General features: G+C 37.2%; 1 pseudogene; it reads right to left on the bottom strand.

Moving 5' to 3' along the window:
* Positions 1–16,797, bottom strand: part of LOC110583578 — a 117,392-nt pseudogene extending 100,595 nt beyond the window's left edge.
* Between the last annotated feature and the right edge of the window lie 8,745 nt (positions 16,798–25,542).

A 25,542-nucleotide genomic window follows, 5' to 3' on the forward strand; every position in this document is an offset into this window, starting at 1 on the left:
CTTCTGCCCATTTCTTAACTGGATTATTTGTTTTTTGGGTATAGAGTTTGATAAGTTCTTTATAGATTTTGGAAACTAACCCTTTATCAGATATGCCATTTGCAAATATCTTCTCCCATTCTGTAGGCTGCCTTTTAGTTTTGTTGATTGTTTTCTTCACTGTGCAGAAGCTTTTTATCATGATGAAATCCCAATAGTTCATTTTTGCTTTTGTTTTCCTTGCTCCTGGCGATGTATCTAATAGGAAGTAGAGCACCACTTTAAAAGAGTACATACCTGCTTTAAGTAGCTAGTGATAATTTTCTTTTAAGAAGGGTATTTCAAATAGACTTCTAGATTCCTGGAAATTTTTACTTTGAGACATACATTTTAATTCAGTTGACTGAGAATCTAAGGAAGATAGTCAAAGGACAAAAGAGAGTAGAAATGAAAAAGTCAGAGAATGGATAAAGAAGAACGGGGTGTGGGTAAAAGTAATAGATGCAAAACTAGGATAACACAAATGTGAAGAGACAGAGGATTTGAAGGAAGGCAAAATGTATGTTGTGTACCCCTTACACTGAGACTGGTTAGTGTGACTGACAAGAAATCTCAAATTTCTTTCAGAAACCCACATCTGCATCAGTAGTTTTCAAAAGGTCATACCGGAAGCATCAGTAGCACCTGGGAGCCTGTTAGACTTGCAAATTCTTGGGTCCCGGCCCAGAATGCCTGAAGCAGAATTCAGGGGGGGCAGCACAGCAATCTGTGTTTTAACGAGCCCCCTGGGGGGGGCTGACACACCCTCAAATTGAGTACCACTTTTATTTCTTGCTCACGTAACTGTCTATTGAAGATATTCAGCAGGTGACCTTCAAGAGTTCAAGACTCGGACGTAATAGGATCCTTTGGCTCTACCGGCCTCGATTTCTGCACAGGTCTTCCTAATCAGCTCTGATTAGACCCTGATTCCGCGTTTCGGAGAGGCACGCCCTTATCTGGTGTGCTGAGAGCAACTTTCATGTTCATCCCCCTCCTTGGCTGAAACTAAAGTAAGTAATGGGAATTATGTTTTGTCTGTTCCATGGTTTTATAGCTTTAACAGCCCCACTATCTGTTCATGCCATTTTGGGGGCCTGAATGTTATTTAAATATCCACATAGCCAGATTTTGTTTGTTTTTATCCAGGTTTATGGTTTCATGGGCAATATAATTTCTTCAAAAATTCCTTCCATAGTCTGATTAGATATTTAATTTATAGGCTTCTAAGCTATTCCATATGCTATTATGCCAGTAACTATACCCAAAATTCTTTACTAAGCATAATTCTGAAGACTGATTACTTTTTTTTTTTTTTTAAGTTTTCTTTCACATGTTTCTCTCAAGCTATTGGTGGCTACTTCAGGGCTATCTGACTCAGTGTGTTTAGGTAGAGAAGCATTAGTCTGAATTTTGCTTACATGGCTGATTGTTTAGTTTTGTTGCTAAAACTTTCTTAGCCTTATTTTATACTGTCTGAGGTATAAAAGCTGGGTTTTTTTTTTAACTCTGCGAGATCTCAGATTTCTGGATTGTTTCTTTCTTTCCTTTTCTTTAATTTTTTAAAATTTTTTAACTTTCAGGCTGCTCCTTGTTTGGTGGGGTTATCTCTTCCTTCTGTATTGCTAATACTGGCCAGTAGAAAACCTAGCATTTTGTTTTCCAGCCTCTTTTCTCTAGAGTTACAGGCCTAGGGCTTCCTGTTATGTTAATGCAGGTGGCATTTTTGCCACATGTTTCCCACAGCATAGTGTGGCTCTCTGGGTTCCGCTTCCATAGCCATTTTCTTACTAACAGCTACGTGATCCCTAAGGCAGTGCAACCACGGCGTCTCGGTTCCAGGTACCGATTTCTGCACAAAATAAAGTAACGCGAGTTTATGTGAAAATAATCCCTATTCTCGGTGGCTTTATATAAAAGAACTGTAGTTTTGATTATAGTTCAATGCTGGTGTTCACAAAGTGTGTGAGGACTCAGGCACCTTTCATCTATGGTTTTGAATCTGCCGTCCTCCTTGTCCTTTGAGTCGTGTACATTCAGCCAGCGAGTGGAAAAAGAGAGCAGGCTATGACATCAAGGCGTCTGTGGTTCAGACCTGGAAGCAGTGCTTTTCACCTCTGCCTACCTTCCATGGCTGCACCTAACTCCCAGGGGAGGGGGGCTGAGAGGTGTAGTTGTGAGCTCAACAGGAAATGGGAAAGAGTTTTGTTTTGTGGTGGAAGATCTTTCCGGCTCTGCCACATCAAAGAGAAATGACAAGCAATAGTAAAGGAGAGTGTGGAAGAGCAGTGAGGAGGAAGAAAACATGCTGACAAATGAATAGAAGACAGAAAGAGAAACGGAACTTTGAGAATTTGTCATTTCATCTTTAGGATTATGAACTGTATGTACTGTATGTCTGTAGTTCCTTTTTTTTATAGATTAAAACAAAACCAAAGCTGAGGTTTCAAGAGCCTGATAACTCACCTAATTTCACACAGCCAAGAAAGGTTACTCTTAAATTCAGACCCAAAGATGTCCGAAAAGAAAGTCCATGATCTTTCCACTGGAAGGAAGATACACACATACACGCACACCCATTAATATCCAGGTGTGGGTTATACCCCATGAAGCCAAATGATATTTGACTTTATACTCAGAACTTCATTATTCTTCCTGCAGTTTTTCTTTATGAGAGATGTAGCAGGTATAGTATGCTTAAGAGTTGTTAATAATTTGATTAGTTAAGAAAATATGGTTAACTAATTTAACCTGAGTATAAACTGGTGACAGTACATCACCAATAATCAAAACTTTCATTAAAGATGTAAAGTAGTAAAATGCTTTTAAAATGAAGAGATTTACCCTTTGAATCTACATGCCTAAATGTTCTTACATTGCTCATTCAGTAAAACACACAGCAGTTTATTTAATTACTATCATTTGTCACCAAAAGCAAATATTTACAAACTACATGAATTCCTCAAACACTCCATAGCTTTTAATCTGAACTGAGAAAGCAAGCTTCAAACTGATGGTTTTAGTTTAAAAAGATCCAAATGTATGAATAAATATAAATGATTAATTTTTATTACTATACTAGAACAGAAATAAATGTATTCTCTTTATTCAAATAAACAACCATTTTTTTCTAAAACCTTTATCCGAGAGCCATGGGAGATGTGGATGTGAAGCAAGCTATTTTTGTTTGGTCCTTTAAAGAATGAAAATGTTCCTAAGTTACCACATAAACAAGGCTTTTATATCAATTGTGTATATTATTGTCCTATGTCAAATTGTAAGCCTCTTAACAGGCCATTTATTTTCCATATAAACAAAAATACAGACTTCTATATTTTTGACTACTCTGGTCTTTGGAGAGAAACTCATCTCTTGGATGTAGCCCACTCAGACTGCATTCTTTTGGGGGTGGGGCCGTTCATCAGTCTTCTCCTTCTGGAAAAACGAACCTTATCGTAGTTCTAAGATAGGTCCCGCTTCTTTATGCGCACAGCTCTGAAAATAATCGAAAGGTTCCATTTAATTTTGGGAGACATTGAAGCGTTAAAAGATAAACCAAGCATATTAAAAATTTAAGTTTATTTGAGTGAAAATAGATCCAAATTGGGCAATGCCAAACCAGAAGTGTTTAGGAGTGTTTGCTCACAGGAGCTCTAGGGAAAGACATATGGAAAATGTTTAAAGGCAAGGAAAGGAAATTATTTGATTGGCTGTGACTTAAAGCCCAATTAGCTGTTTGTGATTGGTTGTCCCTAGTGTTTTGATTTTGTAAACTTGAGGCATTTATAGGCTTAGATTTTCGTTTGCTTACCTAGGCTGCCAACGCATTAAAACTACCTCAGCCTAATGGCCTTCTTGTTTAAGTAATTTAACAATACAATGAAAAATATTTAGTTGAGGGGCGCCTGGGTAGCTCAGTCAGTTAAGCATCCGATTCTTGATTTCGGCTCAGGTCATGATCGCAGGGTGGTGAGATTGAGCCCCCTGTCAAGCTCTGCACTCAGCGTAGAGTCTGCTTGTCCCTCTCCCTCTATTCCTTCCCCTCACTCTATTTCTCAAATAAAGAAATGAATAAAATCTTTTAAAAAAGTTTAGTTGAGAAGGTTAATGGAATGAATTATTATTATTTGTAGATGAATAAGATTAAATGTGTATATATTTTAGACTGTTGAGTACTGTTTATGTAAATATATACTCTGAGTGTGGTCCTGCCAGTTCCCATCCTCCCATAAGATTAAATTACATGTGTGTGAATTCATCCAGTTATAAGACTGGACTCTACATACCCCATAGGCTCCCTGCAGAAACCCCATGCTAGATCGACCACATTGCACAGAGAGAAACACTAGAATTGTCGCTTGTCTTAGGTTTTGTATTCTAAAAGCAGAGAGTTCTTATTTGCTCCTTCTGCAGAGGACCAAACCCCATGATTCAGAATGAGCCTTCATTCATTATTTTTCTATAGTCTTTTCTATTAGCTGTGACACAGACTGGGTAATGTGGAAACCTAAGGAACCAGGGACTTCGCTATGACAGTATGTTTTGCAAAATGCTGTAAAAGTTGCCACTGAATTCTTTTATAGGTTCTTCTCCCTTTTGATCATGTCAGTGAGAAGATTTATTAAAAACTGAATTATTTGGTGATGGGAAAGACTTCTAGAATTCTTCTTCATCTTCACCCACTATTCAACAAATTATATTGTATTCATTTTCTCTGTTACATTAATGTTCTTCTCTGTTGAGATAAATTTTTGCCCTTTAAGCCTTTCTTGCTCAGATAGCTGAGTGTTGTTAAAAGATTAAACTGAGGCATATTAAAAATGTAAGGGTTTATTTGAGAAAAAGATTGATTTGAATTGAGCAACACCAAAGTAGAAGTGATTAGGAGCACTCCTTCACAGAGACATTTATAGAGAGAAGATGGATGCAAAGTAAGGAAATTGTTGATTGGCCCTAGGTTAAAGCCTAGTTAGCTGTTTATGATTGGTTATCCTAATAGCATTTTGGTTTCATAACCCAGAGGCACTTACAGGATTAGATTTTGGTATGCTTGTGTAGGCCACCATGACATTAGAGTCACATCAGTGTAATGGCCTCCTTATTTAATTAACTTAGTGTATTGTTAACCTTAAAAATAAAATAGCCAGTTATATTACCAGCAAAATGGGCTATTTGGGGATAACAAAAAATTGCAATTCAGGACATGCAAGCTATGGCAAAACCATAGCAAGTCTGGAGAACAAAGAAGAGGAATGTTCTTTTATAGAAGAAAGTGAGGAGTTGGGAGGGGCTATTGAAAATAAAAAATTCATTGGAGTAAATTGGGAATTCAAAGTGTAGTGGCTTTTCATTGACTGAGTTGTGACAGTGTGTCATTGGATGGGCTATTGCTGGTCAAGGAAGAAATCTTTCTAACTCCTTGCTGGAGCAATAAAGTATAGGTTTCTTTTTGGGAATGCAAGACATCTCTCTTCCTATTGGGGTCTGGGACTGATGATGACTTTTCCTTTATTCAATTTCACAGTATAGTTAAGGATAATTCAAATTTAAAGGGACCTCAAAGACTTTCTTGTTCACTGTCATTGTTGTGCGGAGGAAGAATAAAAATCTCAGAATCATGTGACTTGCCCAAGGCTGACCCACTCTTGAAAGTCAAAGAAGGCCCTGGAACACAGACTTGTGGTTCTAATTTCCTTCCCTGCCACCCCCCCCCCACCCAATTCTTACTGACTATCCTCTCTTAGTTAGGTAAATGTAGGTATTTGAATGTTGTTTATCTAGATATTTGATTCTACTTAAGTGCATTCAAGGTACACATAGGATAATTAAAAGGGAATTTTATAGCTGTCACTTAAACATAGATACCCAATTCCAAAATATAGAGGCCCCAAATAGATGGCTAACAACTATTAATCTTTAGAACAGTCACATTTCATTTCTGGCAGTGCCAATTCTTGCTAGCTCTGATATTAAACATCAGGTAATATAATTGATACTGTAAATAATTTTCAAATATCCAGCTTTGTGGATACAGTCAATAGGGTCAGTTTGTGCAATTCTTAGATCTATTTGGTAGTTTGTAGGCAACTTTTGAAAGAAATATTGATGTTTATGTTACAGGATTCATGACTGAGGAAGGCAGTTGAAGCAGATAAACACAAGGCACTAAGTGAATTTACAGCAACACACATTACCAGGTGCTTGGAATTGGGTTCTTATTGCATTAGAACAAAGAAATATAGTTGAGTTAAAACATATTTTAGAAATACTCTGTTTTAAAATAAGTACGGAATATAACATAACTCAAATGAGATAAAATCTTTATAATACTTTTAAAAGAAGGTAGCTATAAAATTTTCCTCTCCAAGAGGAAAATAAATACTTTTTTAAAAAAGATTTTATTTATGGGGCACCTGCGTGTCTCAGTCGGTTAAGTGTCTGCCTTCAGCTCAGGCCATGATCCCAGGGTTAAAAAAGCAAATAAATAAAATCTTTAAAAAAAATAAAAATAAAAAAATAAAAATAAAAAAATAAAAGATTTTATTTGTTTATTTGAGAGAGTAAAAAAGAGCAAGAGAGAGAGAGCATGAGTGGGGGGGGCAGAGAGAGAAGGAGAAGCAGGCTCCCTGCTGGGCAGGGAGCCAGATCAGGGCTCGATCCTAGGACCCCAAGATTATGAACTGAGGCAAAGACAACTGCTTAACTGACTGAGCCACCCAGGTGCCCCTAAATACATTTTAAAGTAAGAACAAAAGAATATAATTTGGGGGATATAAAATGTTAGCTTTTCTCCAAGTGTGAGGAAAAATGAGACCAAAATCTTCACTATAGTATATTAAATAATAGTTCTCAATTTTTAAAGATGGAATTAGTAGAAAAGATAATTTCCTTGAGGTTTTTAATATAACTCATAGAACTTTATAGACTTGATAGAAAAAAATGATCTTTTTCATTGACAGTTAATTATAAAAGTACCAATTTATAAAATAGTGTATTTTTTGTATTGATTTTGAAAGGAACATGAGTATCAGTGTAATGGGTTATTAGTCAATCACTGGTATTAAGAATTAGCTATTAACTGGGAAGTAGATGCTAAACATATTATTCAAATAATTATTGCAATAGAATTTTCATTTGGGGTTCCCAAATCAGTTAACTTTATGTGAATGTCTCACTACCAACTTAATTATGTTTTGCTCTGGAAATAGTGTCTTCGTAAACGTCTATATATCTTAGATTGAATAATATACTCAGTGAATATTCCAGTGAAATATTGCTAACTATGTTGTAATTTCAAATTCAGTTCAGTATTCAGTGATTCTTTTTTTAAATTCATAGTCATCAAAGAACAATGCAAAATCTAAGGTAAAAGTAAGTTAGAAAGTCAGAAAGGAAATTGGAGGAGAGGTATTTATCACTGTTGAAATATTAGCTAATTTATAACCAGATATAGAGGGAGAAAATGAAGTAGTTATGTTATGAATTAGAAAATAGATACTTCTGTGAAAAGACAAAACCAGAACTCTATTATCAGAGAAGCTGAGTTCCTATGCATAAAATGGTAAAGGAGAAGGAATTTTTATATGTTGGGTAAGTAAACAAGATCGAAAACTAATTTTTTTAGTGGTAGAGAAATATATTTAATTATTCAACAATCTAAAGTTACCACTTGTGACTAAAAAATGAATAAATATTATTTCCTTATAGTTGTGAATATGTACAAAGGTAAAAAAAAAAAAAAAAAGAGGGGGGATTTCCCAAGTGTTTCAATGGTCTATTCCAGATGTGAACTTACCTAGAGCCTAAAGATGTCCATTAGAATCAATTTTTCGAAGCTGATTGTCCAGTTAATCTGTTTCCATGTGCTTTTTCCTTAACATTTGTCTTTTCTTTTCCATTGTTAGCAAAAAGGAGAGACAATGACTTTGGAGGTAAAATTAGTGGATTTTGTGTAAAAAGCTAACCTGTTCAATGGAATATTACTAGGCCAAGAAAGGAATGACATATTGATACATGCTACAACATCAATAATTCTTGAAAACTTTGTTAAGTTAAAAAAGCAAGTTGTAAATTTCCCATATTGTATGATTCTCTTTACACATTTTTTAAAGATTTTATTTATTTATGAGAGATAGAGAGAACGAGTTTGAGGGGTGGGCTGTAGGGAGAGGGAGAAGGAGGCTCCCCACTGAGCAGGGAGCTGGACACGGGGCTCGATCCCAGGACCCTGGGATCATGACCTGAGCAGAAGGCAGATGCTTAACCAACTGAGCCACCCAGGCATCCCTGATTCTCTTATATTAAATGTTAAGAATAAACAACTTTATAGTAACAAAAAGGAGATTAGTGATTAGTGCTTATCTAGGGCCAGGGGTGGGGTGGGGTATGACTGCTAATAGGTGGGGGATTTCTTTTGGGAATAATGAAAATATTCTAATGTTGACTGGTGATGGTTATATAACATTGTGAATATGCTAAAATAATTGAATTATATGCTTTAAATGGCTGGATTTTTGGTATGTATATTTTAATATACACAGCTTCCTGCTGTGTCCTCAATATGGCCTTTTCTGTAAAGAGAGTGTTCTCCTGTCTCTTCTTCTTCTTACAAGGACTTCTGTCCTTATAAGGACTTACTCTTATGACCTAACCTAAACTAACCTAACCTAACCTCTATTTCCTTCTTATGGGCCCTATCTCCAAATATAGTCATTCTAGAAATTAGGGCTTCAACATATAAAGTAGGGATGGTGGGGGGCACAATTTAGTCCAAAACACAGGAAAAGTGTATTTTAAAAAGTTTACAAGATTATATGGTGAATGGTGAGTGCCTGTCAGAGATTCATGATCATAGTATTTAAGTGACATCATGCAGCACAGTTTTTTCAAATTTCTCCAGCAGTAGTGTAAACAAGAAGTCGAGCTTAAGAAGTACTGGTCTTTTTCCAGCGATTATTGCAGAGGATGAGTGAATCAGTGTAGAAAATGATTTTAACAAGGGCATAAATTTCTGAATTTTCCATATCCTCACCAACACTTAATATTATCTGCCCTTTTAGTTATAGTCAATCTACTGTGTGTGAAGTGGTATCTATGTGGTTTTGATTTGTATTTTTCTAAATGGCCAATGATGTTGAAAATCATTTCATATTCTTTTTTTAAATTTAATTTTATTATGTTATGTTAAACACATGGTGATTAACATTTTGATGTGGTGATCCATGATTCATTGTTTTCGTATAACACCCAGTGCTCCATGCAGTATATGCCCTCCTTAATACCCATCACCGGGATAACCCATCCCCCCTCCCCCCTCCCCTCTAAAATCCTCCATTTGTTTCTCAGAGTCCATAGTCTCTCATGGTTCATCTCTCCCTCCAATTTCCCCTCCTTCATTTTTCCCTTCCTTCTCCTAATGTCCTCCATGCTATTTCTTATGTTCCACAAATAAGTGAAACCATATGATAATTGACTTTCTCTGCTTGACTTATTGCACTTAGCATAATCTCCTCCAGTCCCATCCATGTTGATGTAAAAGTTGGGTATTCATCCTTTCTGATGGCTGAGTAATATTCCATTGTACATATGGACCACATCTTCTTTATCCATTCATCTGTTGAAGGGCATCTCAGCTCTTTCCACAGTTTGGCTATTGTGGACATTGCTGCTATGAACATTGCATATGGCCCTTCTTTTCACTACATCTGTGTCTTTGGGGTAAATACCCAGGAGTGCAATTGCTGGGTCATAGGGTAGCTCTAATTTTAATTTTTGAGGCACCTCCACACTGTTTTCCAAAGTGGCTGTACCAACTTGCATTCCCACCAACAGTGTAAGAGGGTTCCCCTTTCTCCACAACCTCTCCAACATTTGTTGTTTCTTGCCTTGTCAATTTTTGCCATTCTAACTGGTGTAAGGTGGTATCTCAGTGTGGTTTTGATTTGAATTTCCCTGATGGCTAATGATGATGAACATTTTTTCATGTGTCTGTTAGCCATTTGTATGTCTTCTTTGGACAAGTGTCTTTTCATGTCTTTTGCCCACTTTTTGACTTGATTATTTGTTTTTTGGGTGTTGAGTTTGAGAAGTTCTTTATAGATCTTGGATACCAGCCCTTTATCTGTAGTGTCATTTGCAAATATCTTCTCCCATTCTGTGGGTTGCCTCTCTGTTTTGTTGACTGTTTCCTTTGCTGTGCAGAAGCTTTTTATCTTGATGAAGTCCCAAAAGTTTATTTTTGCTTTTGTTTCACTAGCCTTTGGAGATGTATCTTGAAAGAAGTTGCTGTGGCCGATGTCAAAGAGGTTACTGCCTATGTTCTCCTCTAGGATTTGGATGGATTCCTGTCTCACACTGAGGTCTTTCATCCATTTTGAGTTTATCTTTGTGAATGGTGTTAGAGAATGGTCGAGTTTCATTCTTCTGCATGTGGCTGTCCACTTTTCCCAGCACCATTTATTGAAGAGACTGTCTTTTTTCCATTGCATATCTTTTCCTGCTTTGTCATAGATTAGTTGACCATAGAGTTAAGGGTCCATATCTGGGCTCTCTATCCTGTTCCATTGGTCTATATGTCTGTTTTTGTGCCAGTATCATGCTGTCTTGGTGATCATGGCTTTGTAATACAGCTTGAAGTCAGGTTACGTGATGCCCCCAGCTTTGTTTTTCTTTTTCAACATTTCCTTGGTGATTCGGGGTCTTTTCTGATTCCATACAAATTTTAGGATTGTTTATTCCAGCATTTTGAAAAATGTCATTGGAATTTTGATCAGGATGGCATTGAAGGTATAGATTGCTCTGGGTAGCATAGACATTTTAACAGTGTTTATTCTTCCGATCCATGAGCATGGAATATTTTTCCATCTTTTTGTGTCTTCTTCAATTTCTTTCATGAGTGTTCTGTATTTCCTAGAGTATAGATCCTTTACCTCTTTGTTTAGGTTTATTCTGAGGTATCTTATGCTTTTTGGTGCTATTGTAAATGGAATCGTTTCTCTAACTTGTCTTTCTACAGTTGCATTGTTAGTGTATAAGAAAGCAACTGATTTCTGTGCATTGATTTTGTATCCTGCCACAATACTGAATTGCTGTATGAGTTCTAGTAATTTGGGGGTGGAGTCTTTTGTGTTTTCCACATAAAGTATCATGTCATCTGCGAAAAGAGAGAGTTTGACTTCTTTGCCAATTTGAGTACGTTTTATTTCTTTTTGTTGTCTGACTGCTGTTGCTGGGACTTCCAGTACTATGTTGAACAATAGTGGCAAGAGTGGGCACCCTTGATGTGTTCCTGATCTTAAGGGAAAGGCTCCCAGCTTTTCCCCATTGAGGATGGTATTCACTGTGGGTTTTTCATAGATGGATTTTATGATCTTGAGGAATATTCCCTCTATCCCTATACTCTGAAGAGTTTTAATCAGGAAAGGATGCTGTATTTTGTCAAATGCTTTTTCTGCATCAATTGAGGGGACCATATGGTTCTTCTCTCTCCTCTTACTAATGGGTTCTATCACACTGATTGATCTGCAAATGTTGAACCACCCTTGCATCCCGGGGATAAATCCCACTTGGTCGTGGTGGATGATCCTTTTAATGTATTGTTAGATCCTATTAGCTAGGATTTTGTTGAGGATTTTGGAATCCATATTGATCAGGGATATCAGTCTGAAATTCTCCTTTTTGATGGGGTCTTTGTCTGGTTTGGGAATTAAGGTAATGCTGGCCTCAAAGAATGAGTCTGGAAGCTTTCCTTCTGTTTCTATTTTTTGAAATAGCTTCAGGAGAATAGGTATTATTTCTTCTTTGAATGTTTGGTAGAATTCCCCAGGGAATCCATCAGGCCCTGGACTCTTGTTTTTTAGGAGGTTTTTGATCACCGCTTCAATCTCATTACTGGTTATTGGTCTATTCATGTTGTCAATTTCTTCCTGTTTCAGTCTTGACAATTTATAGTTTCCAGGAAGGCATCCTTTTCTTCCAGGTTGCTCAATTTATTGGCATATAGTTGTTGATAATAATTTCTAATAATTGTTTCTATTTCCTTGGTGTTAGTCGTGATCTCTCCCCTTTCATTCATAATTTTATTAATTTGGGTCCTTTCTCTTTTCTTTTGGATAAGTCTGGCCAGTGGTTTATTGATCTTATTAATTCTTTCAAAGAACCAACTTCTAGTTTCATTGATCTGATCTACTGTATTTCTGGTTTCTAATTCATTGATCTCTGCTCTAATCTTAATTATTTCTCTTCTAATTCTTAGGCACTGTTTGTTGCTTTTTCTCTAGTTCTTTAAGGTGTAGAGTTAGTTGGTGAATTCAGGATTCTTCTGTTTTTTGAGTGAGGCTTGGATGGCTATGTATTTCCCCCTTAGGACTGCCTTTGCAGTATCCCATAGGTTTTGGACCGATGTGTTTTCATTCTCATTGGTTTCCATGAATTGTTTAAGTTTTTCTTTGATTTTCTGGTTGACCCAAACATTCTTGAGTAGAGTGGTCTTTAGCTTCCAAGTGTTTGAATTTCTGCCAAATTTTTTCTTGTGATTAAGTAAGTTCCATTTTTAAAGCATTATGGTCTGAGAAGATGCAGGGAACAATCTCAATCTTTTGGTATAGGTTGAGTCCTGATTTGTGACCCAGTGTATGGTCTATTCTGGAGAAAGTTCCATGTGCGCTCAAGAAGAATGAGTATTCTGTTGTTTTAGGGCGGAGTGTTCTGTATATATCTGTGAGGTCCATCTGGTCCAGTGTGTCATTCAAAGCTCTTGTTTCTTTGTTGATTTTCTGCTTAGATGATCATCTGTTGCTGAGAGTGGAGTATTGAGCTCTCCTACAATTAACGTATTGTTATCAATATGACTCTTTATTTTGGTTAACAGGTGGCTTATGTAGATGGCTGCTCCCATGTTGGGGGCATAGCTATTTAAAATTGTTAGATCTTCTTGTTGGATAGACCCTTTAAGAATGATATAGTGTCTTTCTGTGTCTCTAATTACAGACTTTAGTTTAAAATCTAATTTGTCTGATATAAGAATTGCTACCCCAGCTTTCTTTTGAGGTCCACTGGCATGGAAGATGGATCTCCATCCCTTCACTTTCAGTCTGGATGTATCTTTAGGTTCAAAATGAGTCTCTTGTAGACAGCATACGGATGGGTCCTGTCTTTTTATCCAATCTGCAACCCTGTGCCGTTTTATGGGAGCATTTAGGCCATTCACGTTGAGAGTGATTATTGAAAAATATGAATTAATTGTCATCATGTTGCCTGTGAAGACCTTGTTTTTATAGATTGTCCCTGAAAATTTCTGTTGTTTATCACTCTTGGGGTCTTTCTCCTTTTATAGAACCCCCCCCTTAATATTTCTTGCAGGGTCGACTTAGTGGTCACATATTCTTTCAGTTTATGCCAGTCCTGGAAGCTCTGCATGTCTCCATCCATTCTAAATGACAGCCTTGCCAGATAAAATATTCTTGGCTGCATGTTCTTCTCGTTTAGTACCCTGAATATGTCTTGCCAGGCCTTTCTGGCTTGCCAGGTCTCTGTGGATAGGTCTGACGTTAATCTGATGTTCCTCCCTCTGTACATAAGGAATCTCTTCCCCCTAACTGCCCTTAAGATGGTTCCCTTGGTTCTAAGATTTGTGAGTTTTACTATTACACCTGGGGTGTTGGCCTGTTTTCGTTGATCTTGGGAGGGGTCCTCTCTGACTCTAGGACACGAATGTTTGTTTCATTCCCCAGATTAGGGAAGTTCTCAGCTATGATTTGCTCAAATGTATCTTCTAGTCCTCTCTCTCTCTCCACCCACTCCGGGATTCCAATAATTCTGACATTGGAACATTTCACGGTGTCATTATTTCTCTGATTCTGTCTTCGTGGATTTTGAGTTGTTTTTCCCTGGCCTCCTCTTTTCCCTTTTTATGTATTAATTGGTCTTTTAAGTCACTATTTCGTTTTTGCCTTGCTTACCCTAGCTGTTAGATTATCTAGATTAGATTGGATCTCATTGATAGCATTTTTAAGTTCTGCCAATTCAGCTTTCATTTCTGCCCTTAGAGACTCTATGTTGCCATTAATTGATTTCTCCATTCTAGCTATTTTCTTCACAATTGCTAGCCTGAATTCCATCTCCGACATCTTGGTTATATCTAAATCCATTTGTAAATCTGTGGCATAAGTCATAATCTCTGAGTGTTTCCTATTTTGGGGGTGTCTCCTCCTAGTCATTCTGTTGAGGGGTGGTTGAGGGAATGTATAGAGTCCAAATTATTGACCAGAACCCAAGCAAGATGCACCTGTTTTATAGGGAGTTTAGGATTGCTGGCCTCTTGTAACCATGCTGTTACTCAGGTAGCCCTGTTTGGGCAGAGTTGCCCTGCCCCTGAGGGGGGAATGGGCTCAGTGAAAACCGGTTTTGGGGGGCTTTTGTTCTGTGGCGGCTTTCCCTGGTGGCTTTCCGCATCTCTTCTGTGAGTCAGAGCAGAAGAGACCATTTCCAACCCTCTGCCTCAGAGCAGAGAGATCATAGTCTGTTCTTCAGTGAGCTCTCCGGGCCACACTATCTCTGTTTCTGTCTGTTCTGCTATAAAATGCAGCCTCCTGGGTTGTGCGCACTTCCACAGTGCTCCCAGTCCTCTCCTCCAGGTCCAGGCTCCTCTCTGCCCTTTGTGCTTCTAAAACCTCCAGCCATCCCCAGTTCACAGTCGTGGCCCCGCCGCTCCAGTTTCCATCTAAAGTCCTTTCCCCACCACTACCAGTCTGTGAGTCTGTGCCCCATCTCCAGCACCGGAGGCTATGCTCACTGGTGGTGCAGGATCCCCATGGCCAGGCTCCCTCCCACTGCTGTGTATCCTCCAATACCTGCCTGTGGAATCAGGGCTCCCTGCTTCATACCTTGAAACCAACCGCCCACGATATTCTGTTTGTAGAGACCCAGATCTATCTTCTTACATCTCAGGCTGATTTTGTGGGTGTTCAGAGTGGTCTGGTAGATATCCAGCTCAATTCTGGTCCTCTGCCATATTTTTCCTCCTCCAGAATCATTTCATATTTTTAAGGACCATTTTTTATATTCTTTGGAGAAATGTCTATTTAAATTCTTTACTTATTTTTAATTGGTTTATTGTCCTTTTATGATTAAGTATTTAGAGTTGTTTATGTATTCTGAATAAAAATTTCTTTATAGATATGTGATTAAAAAAAAGCTAACCTGGATTTTAGGTTCAGTTGGGAATTGAGAAAATCTCTTAAATTGAGATTGGGCATCACTTGAAGATTTCACTGCTGCATGTATTTTATGCTTAAACAAACTACTTTCAATATATTTGTATATTTATACCTTGCACTAAGAGGTTGTTAAATAATGCCAGAAGTACACTGCAAAAATAAATTTTCTTTTCAGTAAATATGTGAGTATGTAGTGATGGACAAATGATTTTTCTGATACTTATTAAATTCTTGATTAGCTCTGCTGTTAAACAGTAAACTAAGGTATTTCCAGTTCAACTCAGTAAATTGTTGCCTGATAATAGACTTTGGGTTCTGGTTTGTTTTTTCCAGATATATTGATTTTATGTAATTCATATCAGAAGTCCTCATTTTCTTACTCTATAGATGACTGTAAGTTAATTGTATTTGAACAGGAATTAAAATGCTCTCCCTGATTTGCTTCCTAATTTTCCAATTTACTGTGTAGGTAAAATTTCATTATATTTATATTTTTTATTATTCATTTATTGGCTGGGTACAGTATACTTTATTGATGGTACATGACGAGGTATGGCTCCCCAAACCCCTCTCCTTCTTCAGGGGGTCTGGGATGGAAACTGTGTAGAGGTCATGAGATTCTCAGTATGTTGGGGGATAAGTTGGGGCAGGGACTTCCCAGCAGCTGAGGGCATCTGTCTTCCTCTTGCTCTTGCTTGGGCTGGTATTCCAGTGGGCTCTTATTCCTTGAAGGCCACATGGACCATAAGGTCCACCACCTGGTTGCTGTAGCCAAATTTATTGTCATACTAGGAAATGAACTTGACAAAGTAGTCTTTGAGAGGTAGCAGGTTAGATCCGCGACTGACCTGTATTATTTGTATAATAAACAATAATTTTAAAAGAATAAAAAATATAAATGGCCTGTATTTCTAATAAATTAAAACCGAGGGTGAGGACATGGAAGTCCATGCCAATGAGCTTCCCATTCAGCTGAGGGATGACCTTGCCTACAGCCTTGGTGGCACCAGCAGAAGCAGGGATGATGTTCTGGGCAGCCTCTTAGCCATTACACCACAGCTTCCTAGAAGGGTTGTCCATGGTCTTCTGGGTGACAGTGAAGGCATGGACTGTGGTCATGAGTCCCTCTACGATACCAGAGTTGTCATGGATGACCTTCGCCAGAGGGGCCAAACAGTTGGTGGTGCAGGAGGCATTGCTGACAATCTCGAGGGAGTTGTCATACTTCTCATGGCTCACACCTATCATATGCATGGGTACATCACCAGAAGGGGCTCAAGTGAGCCCCAGCCTTCTCCATGGTGGTGAAGACCCCAGTGGACTCCACAACATACTCGGCACCAGTATCACCACCATTTGATGTTGGTGGGATCTTGCTCCTGGAACATAGAGATGGGTTTTCCATTGATGACAAGTTTTCCGTTCTCAGCCTTGACTGTGCTGTGGAATTTGCCGTGGGTGGGGTCATCGATGCTGACAGTATCCACTTTGCCAGAGTTAAAATAGCCCTGATGACCAGGCACTCAATATAGCCAAATCCATTTACTCCAACCCTCACCTTCATGTCTCAGGGACACGGGTGCACTGCACCAGAAGATGCGGCTATCTGTCAAAAGGAGAGGAGCAGAGAATCATATTTTAAAATATTTTTATATTGATGACTTCCCATCAATAAGAGATACCTTTGAAAGTAATGGAAGAATATAGTGAATATCCACTTTAGTAATTATGAAATAAAAATTCAAAGGAGTGATATTAAAATAGATAACCTTTAAACTTTGTCTTTTACTCTATGTAAACTATTCGATGCTTCCATGATGTATTAATCATTTATTATGCCAGCATAATGGAAGATTAATGGTCTGGATAAAAAGGTGGAAAAGGTAGATTTCAACTTCTCCATTTCAGTCATTTTTAACCAGTGATGTACAGAGTGATCTGCACGGTCATTTTCAAGTGATTGAAATGAGTTTTGTACAATAAACATTTTAAAAGAATAAAAATTTTATAAATGGTATATTTTTCTAATAAATTAAAATTTCCATTCAGTTTGATAAGCAATCTGAGATTTTAACACTCCCTTTAATACTTTTGCCCACCGTGGAGGTTACTATTTTTACTCAGATTTTTACTGTACTGTATTTTTTTTTTTCTGTATTTAATGGGTTAGGCTTCTGCACAAAAAGCTATCCAGGCAATCAACCATAGGTGTGATGAGAGTTTCAAAGAAGAGAAGAGATATGTGCACTTGTGAATTATCTGTTCAAATTAATTGCCCATTTTCCAGAAGTATTAATGTCCTCTTATTTGTTTGTAAGAGATTTGAACGGACCATCAGTCCCTTGATAATATCATGTAATAACTAGATACATAGGTCTGAGCCTGATAGTGTAAGCTCAAATTCCAACTCCATCATCCATTTGCTGAAAAACATGGACCAATTTTATTAACACTTCCTCACTTTTCTCATCTATAAAATGAGGACAGTAATACTACCTATATCTTATTATTGCTAGCAAACTTAAAGGCTTAATACATGTAAAACATTTAGAAACTTTGTTTCTAAATTTCCTCTTGCATGAAATGAGGATAATCATCATGCCATTGCATAGTGCTATTATGAGACTAACCACTTTTATATATGTAAAGTGATCTGAATGGTGCTTGGCATTTGGTCACTGCTATGTAACTACAAGTGTTATTAATATTTTTACTTTATTATGATTATTCTATCAATGTCCAGTGTATAATAACCTCCTCTTATTACTATATAGTGCAAATAATTGGGTTTATGGTGTTTTGTAAAGTTTTGAATTTTTATTCAATGGTAACATTTTATAGACCAATGGATGCTAGTCATGCCATTGCATCCTTTACATGATTGTCTTAATCTGCTTGGGATTCCATAACAAAATTCCATAGACTGAGTGGCTTAAACAACAGACATTTATTTCTTCTAGTTTTGGAGGCCGGGAAGTCCAAGATCAAGGTGCTGGCAAATTCATTTGCTGCGATGGAGTTCTTCCTGATCTTAGATGGCTGTCTTTTGGCTTTTTCATCACATGGAAGAGAGAGTGTGAGAGATCTGGGCTCTTTTTATCTTATAAGGATACTAGTCCCATCATGGGGGGCCCCCACTCTCAGGACCTCATCTAGACCTAATTACCTCCCAAAAGCCCCCTTCCAAAAATATCACATTGGAGGTATATGAATATGAATTTGAGGGGATTGGGAACACAAATATTCAGTAACACAACGATAATTGTCTCATTTCAATCTCATTGTTTCTTGTAAGTTTGATGCTTTTATTATCCCACTTTACAGATCAGAAAACTACTCTGCTCAAACATATATTTGGAAAATTCTTTTAACTTTCTATATTGGACTTGAGATTCATCATTGTTAAATTTTATAGGTACATTTGTAAAACTCCAGTAACATTTATATATATAGGTATTATTCTATTTTATTTCTATAGTTCAAGGGAGAAAGAATGATTAAAATTATAAAACAAAGGACATATTTATCATGTTTTGTTAACAAAAAACATTTGTAAAATAATAAACAGAAAAACCTGATGATGTAGTTAAGGTTCTTCTTACCATTTTGTCAGCATAAGCACACAGTTTATTTAGCTGAAACTATCTATTTGAGTGCATATATAATTCCTATGTCAACCTTCAACCATAATTTATTTGATTAAACTTTTTCAGTTACTTTGTTATTAAAATTCAACTTACATAAAATATTTCTAGTCTATTAGCATCCAAACATTTTATTGAGATGTTTCATTTTAGGAGAATAGTCTCATATATCATGACATCGGTTTTTAAAAGATATATATCTGCAGTATATTTTGCTTTATCTCTGATTCTATTGCAAAAAAGAGGGAGGGGTGTTTGGGTCTAGCTGGCCATGATTGTGGGACTAAGCACATATAAACCCTTCCATGGTGCCCTCTGGAACTCTTGCTCTGTCATTAACAAGGTTCTGAGGACTGAGCTGTGTCTGCAGAATGAAGACTTGCTCTGTTTTGTTTTGGTTTCACTCTCTAGGTATCTGTGGCCAGGAAGTGGAGTTGGTTTCTTTTTTTCTTTACACTGCTAATTCCAGATCATTTTTCTTCTACTCTATCTTGCCAAAACTTCGCTATTCTTTTGTTTGTTTGTTTATTATTATTTTTATTTCTTATTAAAGCAAAATTGGAAACTCAGTAACAAGAACACATAAAGAAATGAAGGTCCTAATGCAGACAAAGAGGACACAGCAATCATTGAATGTGTAATAAGTCGAGGACAATAAACCAGAACAGGACAAAAACTAACACTGAAATCTGTATTCACATATTCTATTTTTTCACCTATTACAGTTGATAAAGTCTAAAGCCAGTGCCATCACCAATGCATTAGAAACCATCTCTTTTGGGGGCGCCTGGGTGGCTCAGCTGGCTGAGGTATGACTCTAGGATTCAGCTGGGGTCATGATCTCAGGTTTGTTGGATCCAGCCCTGTGTGAGGCTCCGCACTCAGCCCAGAGTCTGCTTGAGATTCTCTCTCTCCCTCTCTTTTGGCCCCTCCCCCTGCTCGTGTTCTCTCTCTCCCTCTCTCTCTCATATAAATAAATCTTAAAGAAAAAGAAACCATCTCTTTTGGCTACCCAAGGGCTTTATCCATTTTATTTAATATTTAAAATTTATTGAAGTGAAGTTGTCTGTAATATCTTGTGACTTTTAAATATTGAAACATCTGTATTTGGTTATTTGATTCTCTGTTTTCTTGATTAGTTTTACCAGGAGTATATCAGTTTTGAATCTTCAAAGAATCAACTTTTTACTCTGATTCTTTCTCGTGTTTGTTAATAATTCATTTATTTTACTTCTTATTTTCTTCCTTCTATTTTCTTTGACTTTAATTTGCTGTTATATTTTCAGTTTCTTGTGATACTCAGAACAGCCTTTCATCTTTACTTACAAATATGCTTAAAGCTATAAATTTCCTCTAAGCACAGATTTAGCTGCATCTACAGATTTTGATTCAATTTTTAAATTTCCCAATTTCCATTTGTGATCTGTTTTGTTTTTTTTCATTTCTGGGTATTTAGATGTACTTTTAAAATTCTAAATTATTGGCTGCTTTCTAGCTATGTTGTATTGATTTGAGCTTAATTCAACTGTAGTCAGAACGAACCTTTATGAGTTCATTCTTGGAAATTTATTGATACTTGCTATTTTCTTAGTAAGTGGTCATTGCTATTCTTTTGATATTTGTGATATTTGACTATTTAATCTCTTCCCTTTCTCTGTGAATTTTCCTCCTTTCAGTAAAGTCTTTAGTTCTTGACTCAAAATCCCTTTCTCCACCCCACTCTTTCTGTCATTTGAGTCTCTCCAATGGTATTTTATCCCAGTTCTCTTTTTTACTTGCTAAAATGCCCTCTTAGCCATTGCTATTCCTAGAAACTCTGAAAGCATGATTTCAGACATCTTGTTTTCCATCCCAACACCCCCTATCATCCAGTTCCACTGATAGGATTCCTCAATATTGAAGCTGCTACTCTACTAACCCCATAATTTTCTTACTATCATTCCTCTTCACACCCCATTCTACTCTTTGCTCAGTTTATATTCCATGGTCTATTTGGCCCTTGCAAAAGCCCTGTCATGTTTGAGCTCTGATATTCTCCACCAGAGGTAGTCCAACTCCTATTGAATCCAATCATCCAGTTTATTCTTGTCTGTACCCTAAACAGCTGAATTTTGCACAGAAAAATAACATAATTCAGGATAGCTGGTTTAAATCTTTGTGTAACACTGGAAGGAAATTCTACAATGCATTCCTAGTAAGCTTCAAGTCTCTTTCTCCCAGACCTGTGCTCCTTAAAGTGTTTTCCAGAAACTGGTGCTTTTATAAAGTATTTATTAGTGGTCCATGACAAGTGAATTTTAACCGTTGATAGTAAGGATTTGCAAACTTTTAGAGCAGTGTCAAGGAATAAGTTTAATTCTCTTGAATCTAATATTAAACAAGTCTTGTTTCAGTTTTGTTTGACTTTTTAAAAATTAAATTTTCGGGTATTTCATTTTTATTTTATGAAAGTATTTGCCCATGGTGGTTGGGAAATTAAAAATAAATGGTCTATTACCTTGGATAATTTGAGAAACACTATCCTGGATGATTATTTCATACCTTCTCCTCTTTTCTAGAACCTCTCTTTACCTTCCTCATTGTCTTGCAGAAGATACAACTGTCTTCTACTTCAGTGAAAAAGAAAATAGGAACTATTGGAAGGGAGCTCTCTCACCTTCTCATTGCCATGTTGAGAACTGCACCAGCCCCTTCCCTGTCACTGCCCCTCCCTCCCTGTTCAGGTGGAAGAAGTCCCTTCCTCCTCTGCATCCTCACCTTTCGCCCGTGCTTCAGAGCCCCTTGTCCTTTCTTACATTCTTGGAGATTAACTCTGCAGTTTTCCCTTTCCTCACCAGCATGATCTCTTTCTCTGTATAATTCCCATGAACCCTGCAAACATGCTGTATTATCTCTCAACTGAAAAAGAAAAGAAACTGAAAGAAAAGAAAAAAGGCAAATATGTGACTCTACGTTCAGTATTCCTACAAGGTCGTCCTCCATTTCTCTGCTTGCCCTTCGTGGCAAAAGTTCTCAAAAAGAGTATGGGAAAGCTGATGACTCTAGAGCAACTCCCTAACTCTGGCAAAATTGAGGTGGGGGCACCCCAGATTCCAGTTTCTCATTGTAATGGTCTGCCTGTCCCGTGGCATTATGTGAGTTCCTGACAACTCAAAGGAGAAATTTGGTAATTGTTTATCTGATGGTGCAGCCAGATGATAAGCCTCATTGTCCACACTTTTTATTAAGCACATCACTGAGCTGTTCATAGGCCTCTCAAGGCCGCAGACTAGAGCACCCACAGCAGGGCCTTTGTCAGCTGCTCTCTGGTGGCCCCAACTAAGTGTGAGTCACAGCAAGGGCTTACCGCTAAGGGGCAGTTCCTCACTTTTCAGGCAGAGTAAGTCTAGTAAGCCTATTTCTCTGAACACTGCTTGTCTTTCCTGATTATTTCATATTCATCCCTCTATCTCCAGTTGGAGCAAGCCTTCATGTATTAAGGGCTCAGCAATGTTTCTTGATGAATAAATCCTATAAAGGAAGGTTAATCATAATACATTTTATGGCAAAAAAATGTTCATTAAGTGTCTACTACATTCTAAAATTAAATGTTTGCAAATATGAGTAATCAGCACTAGTGAATAATGTGGTTTTTGTTTGGTGAAAGGGCAGCCTAGAAAGCACTGATGAAAATTCTCATGGGGAAATAAATCTCTTTCTGGTTAGGTGAAGGAGAAAAATATTATAGTGTAATGTAGAGAAATACTTTACTCCCTTACATTAGTGGTCATTACTAGATATTGTTCAGTGATTCATTATATTAATATTTTAAGATAATCTGTTTCTAATTGTCCAGATTGAAAGTATATTCTGGCCTTAACAGGAAAAATAATTTTGAAGTAAATTCAACATCAATGAAAATTGTAATATGAATATTGTTTTTTTTTTTAAAGATTTTATTTATTTATTTGAGAGAGAGAGAATGAGAGAGAACACATGAGAGGGGATAGGGTCAGAGGGCAAAGCAGACTCCCTCCCGAGCAGGGAGCCCGATGCGGGACTCGATCCCGGGACTCCAGGATCATGACCTGAGCCGAAGGCAGTCGCTTAACCAACTGAGCCACCCAGGCGCCCATGAATATTGTTTTTTTGCTGACCTTTTACTGCAATCGGATCATTGTTTTATTGATCTCCTAAATAGCTATCTGTATGAGAGCCCATTTTTGCTTAACATTACCTTTCCATCAAAGGATATGAATTCTTTATTAAGCTCAACAGTTTTTTAAATAGACAAAATTCTAAGTGATTTTGTTTTATTCATCAGTGACTTTACAGCATGAAGACAGAAATACAGCCATCACACTATATAGATTTGAGGTGATCTTTTTTCATTCCTGATTCCTTGAATTACATAATTATAAAACTGTGCTACTCAATAATTAACTAATACATTTTTAGAATACTAAACCAGGGACGCCTGGGTGGCTCAGTCGTTAAGCGTCTGCCTTCGGCTCAGGTCATGATCCCAGGGTCCTGGGATTGAGCCCCACATCAGGCTCCCTGCTCTGCGGGAAGCCTGCTTCTCCCTCTCCCACTCCCCCTGCTTGTGTTCCCTCTCTCGCTGTGTCTTTCTCTGTCAAATAAATAAATAAAATCTTTAAAAAAAAAAAAAGTAGAATACTAAACCAAAGTGAAACTACCATTTTATCATTTGTGTCAATATATAAATGCCTTTTTATTGCTGATTGCAAGTTTTTGTAAGTTCTGACAGTGACTGTCTATTATTTGTAATGTCAAATAAAGCTCACGCAGCCCTATTCCAAGTCTAGTGATGTGTTTGTGAGGGGTGCTGCCATTAAGCTACTGCAGCCATCCCAGTCATTCTGTGATCAGTAACAAGAGAGTGTTTAATCCATGATTCCATGGTCAGTAAGAGCACTTAATTAGAATTTTTCACCTTGGTACAAAAGTGAGCTTCAGCCATTTTCTTGTGTTAACAGAGAATGAAGGCAAGATCTAGCAAGAAGCAGAGATGAGAATTGGAGATTGAGTCCAGTTTGCCTTGGATTCCTTGGTTTCAGTGTCTTTGAACTTTATCCCTTCTCCTCCTACTAAATTAAAGAACCAGTAAATTCTTCCACCTAAGAAGTTTGAAATGAGTTTTGACATTTATAACCAAATGATCCCTAACTCTTTCTGGATTCTAATTTTATTCTCTAACAATGTACATCTCAGTGAAGAGAAGGGTGTTTACACTGATTGGTTAAGTCTTTTTAATCAATACCTTGGTGGCTGAGTTGGTGCCAAGCTACCTGTCCTTGAAGAGGGGCTATTCCTTTGAAGTAACCACTGGCAGAAATTTGTTGGAAAGCAATGATGATGATAAACATAGGAGCTAGCTCATAAAATATCTGTGAGAAACAGTAAGTCTTAGTGACATTTACTATGAAATTTGGAACTCTGTACAAACCGAAAAAAAGATGTCCCCCTTTACAAGATGCATGATCATCTTACAAGTGCTGTGAAGTTATTGTCAATAGTCTAAGTGTAAAAAGTAAGTTGTGGCTGAAAATATCCTTTTTACAATAAGGAACTATGAAATTTCAAGTTCTACTCATTGAGGAGAGGGAATAAAGGCCTGGTATTGCATTGATCTGTTTTTTACACTAGATTTATTAGAAACTGAAAAATCATAAAATTGGAGATCATACTTTTTTCTTATCAAAGAGGCATATAATTAGATATTAAAGATTATTTCATGATTAGCAGGACTATTTTTCTTTTTTTAATTTTATTTTTTAAATTTTTTTTATTATGTTCAGTTAGCCACTGTATAAGTACATCATTAGTTTTTGATGTAGTGTTCAATGATTCATTAGTTACGTATAACACCCAGCGCTCATCACGGCATGTGTGCTCCTTAATACCCATCACCCTGTTACCCTCCCCGCCCGAAACCCTCAGTTTGTTTCCCGGGGTCCATAGTCTCTCATGGTTCATCTCCCTCTCTGATTTCTCCCCCTTTGGATTTCCCTCCCTTCCCCTATGGTCCTCTGTGCTATTGCTTATGTTCCACATATGAATGAAACTATATGATAATTGTTTTTCTCTGCTTGACTTACTTCAGTTAGTGTAATCCCCTACAGTTCCATCCATGTTGATGCAAATGGTGGGTATTCATCCTTTCTGAGGGCTAAATAATATTCCATTGTATATATGGACCACATCTGCTTTATCCATTTGTCTGTTGAAGGAATTCTCGGCTCCTTCCACAGTTTGGCAGAGAAGCTTGAAATGTCAAAATTGCATTGATGAGTTATATGTTCCTATTTCAGAGATCCATCCTTATTCTTCAAAAAGAGCCACAGTAACATACTGACATAGTCACACTCAGTTTCACTTTTTTGTGTGGTTCATTAGTCTGCAAGATGATATGAACTTAGCACTATACCAACTATTTTGGAAGATTTTTAAAAAAAGATATGTAAAATGCTCTCACCCTCAAGGATATTTAGTAAGGATTTATAATCAAGTCCCATGGAAATGATGAAGTCTATTAAATGGTGTTTCTTATAATACAATAACATTTTCTATAAAAGACAGGTCAGTTTGGGAATGAAACCTATCACTGGGGATAGGAAGGCTCAATGTTGAGAAAAGTGCAGTTTGGAAAGGATAATAAAGAT

The sequence above is a fragment of the Neomonachus schauinslandi genome, chromosome 8 (genome assembly GCF_002201575.2).
Source record: "Neomonachus schauinslandi chromosome 8, ASM220157v2, whole genome shotgun sequence".
In the NCBI taxonomy this organism is placed as follows: domain Eukaryota; kingdom Metazoa; phylum Chordata; class Mammalia; order Carnivora; family Phocidae; genus Neomonachus; species Neomonachus schauinslandi.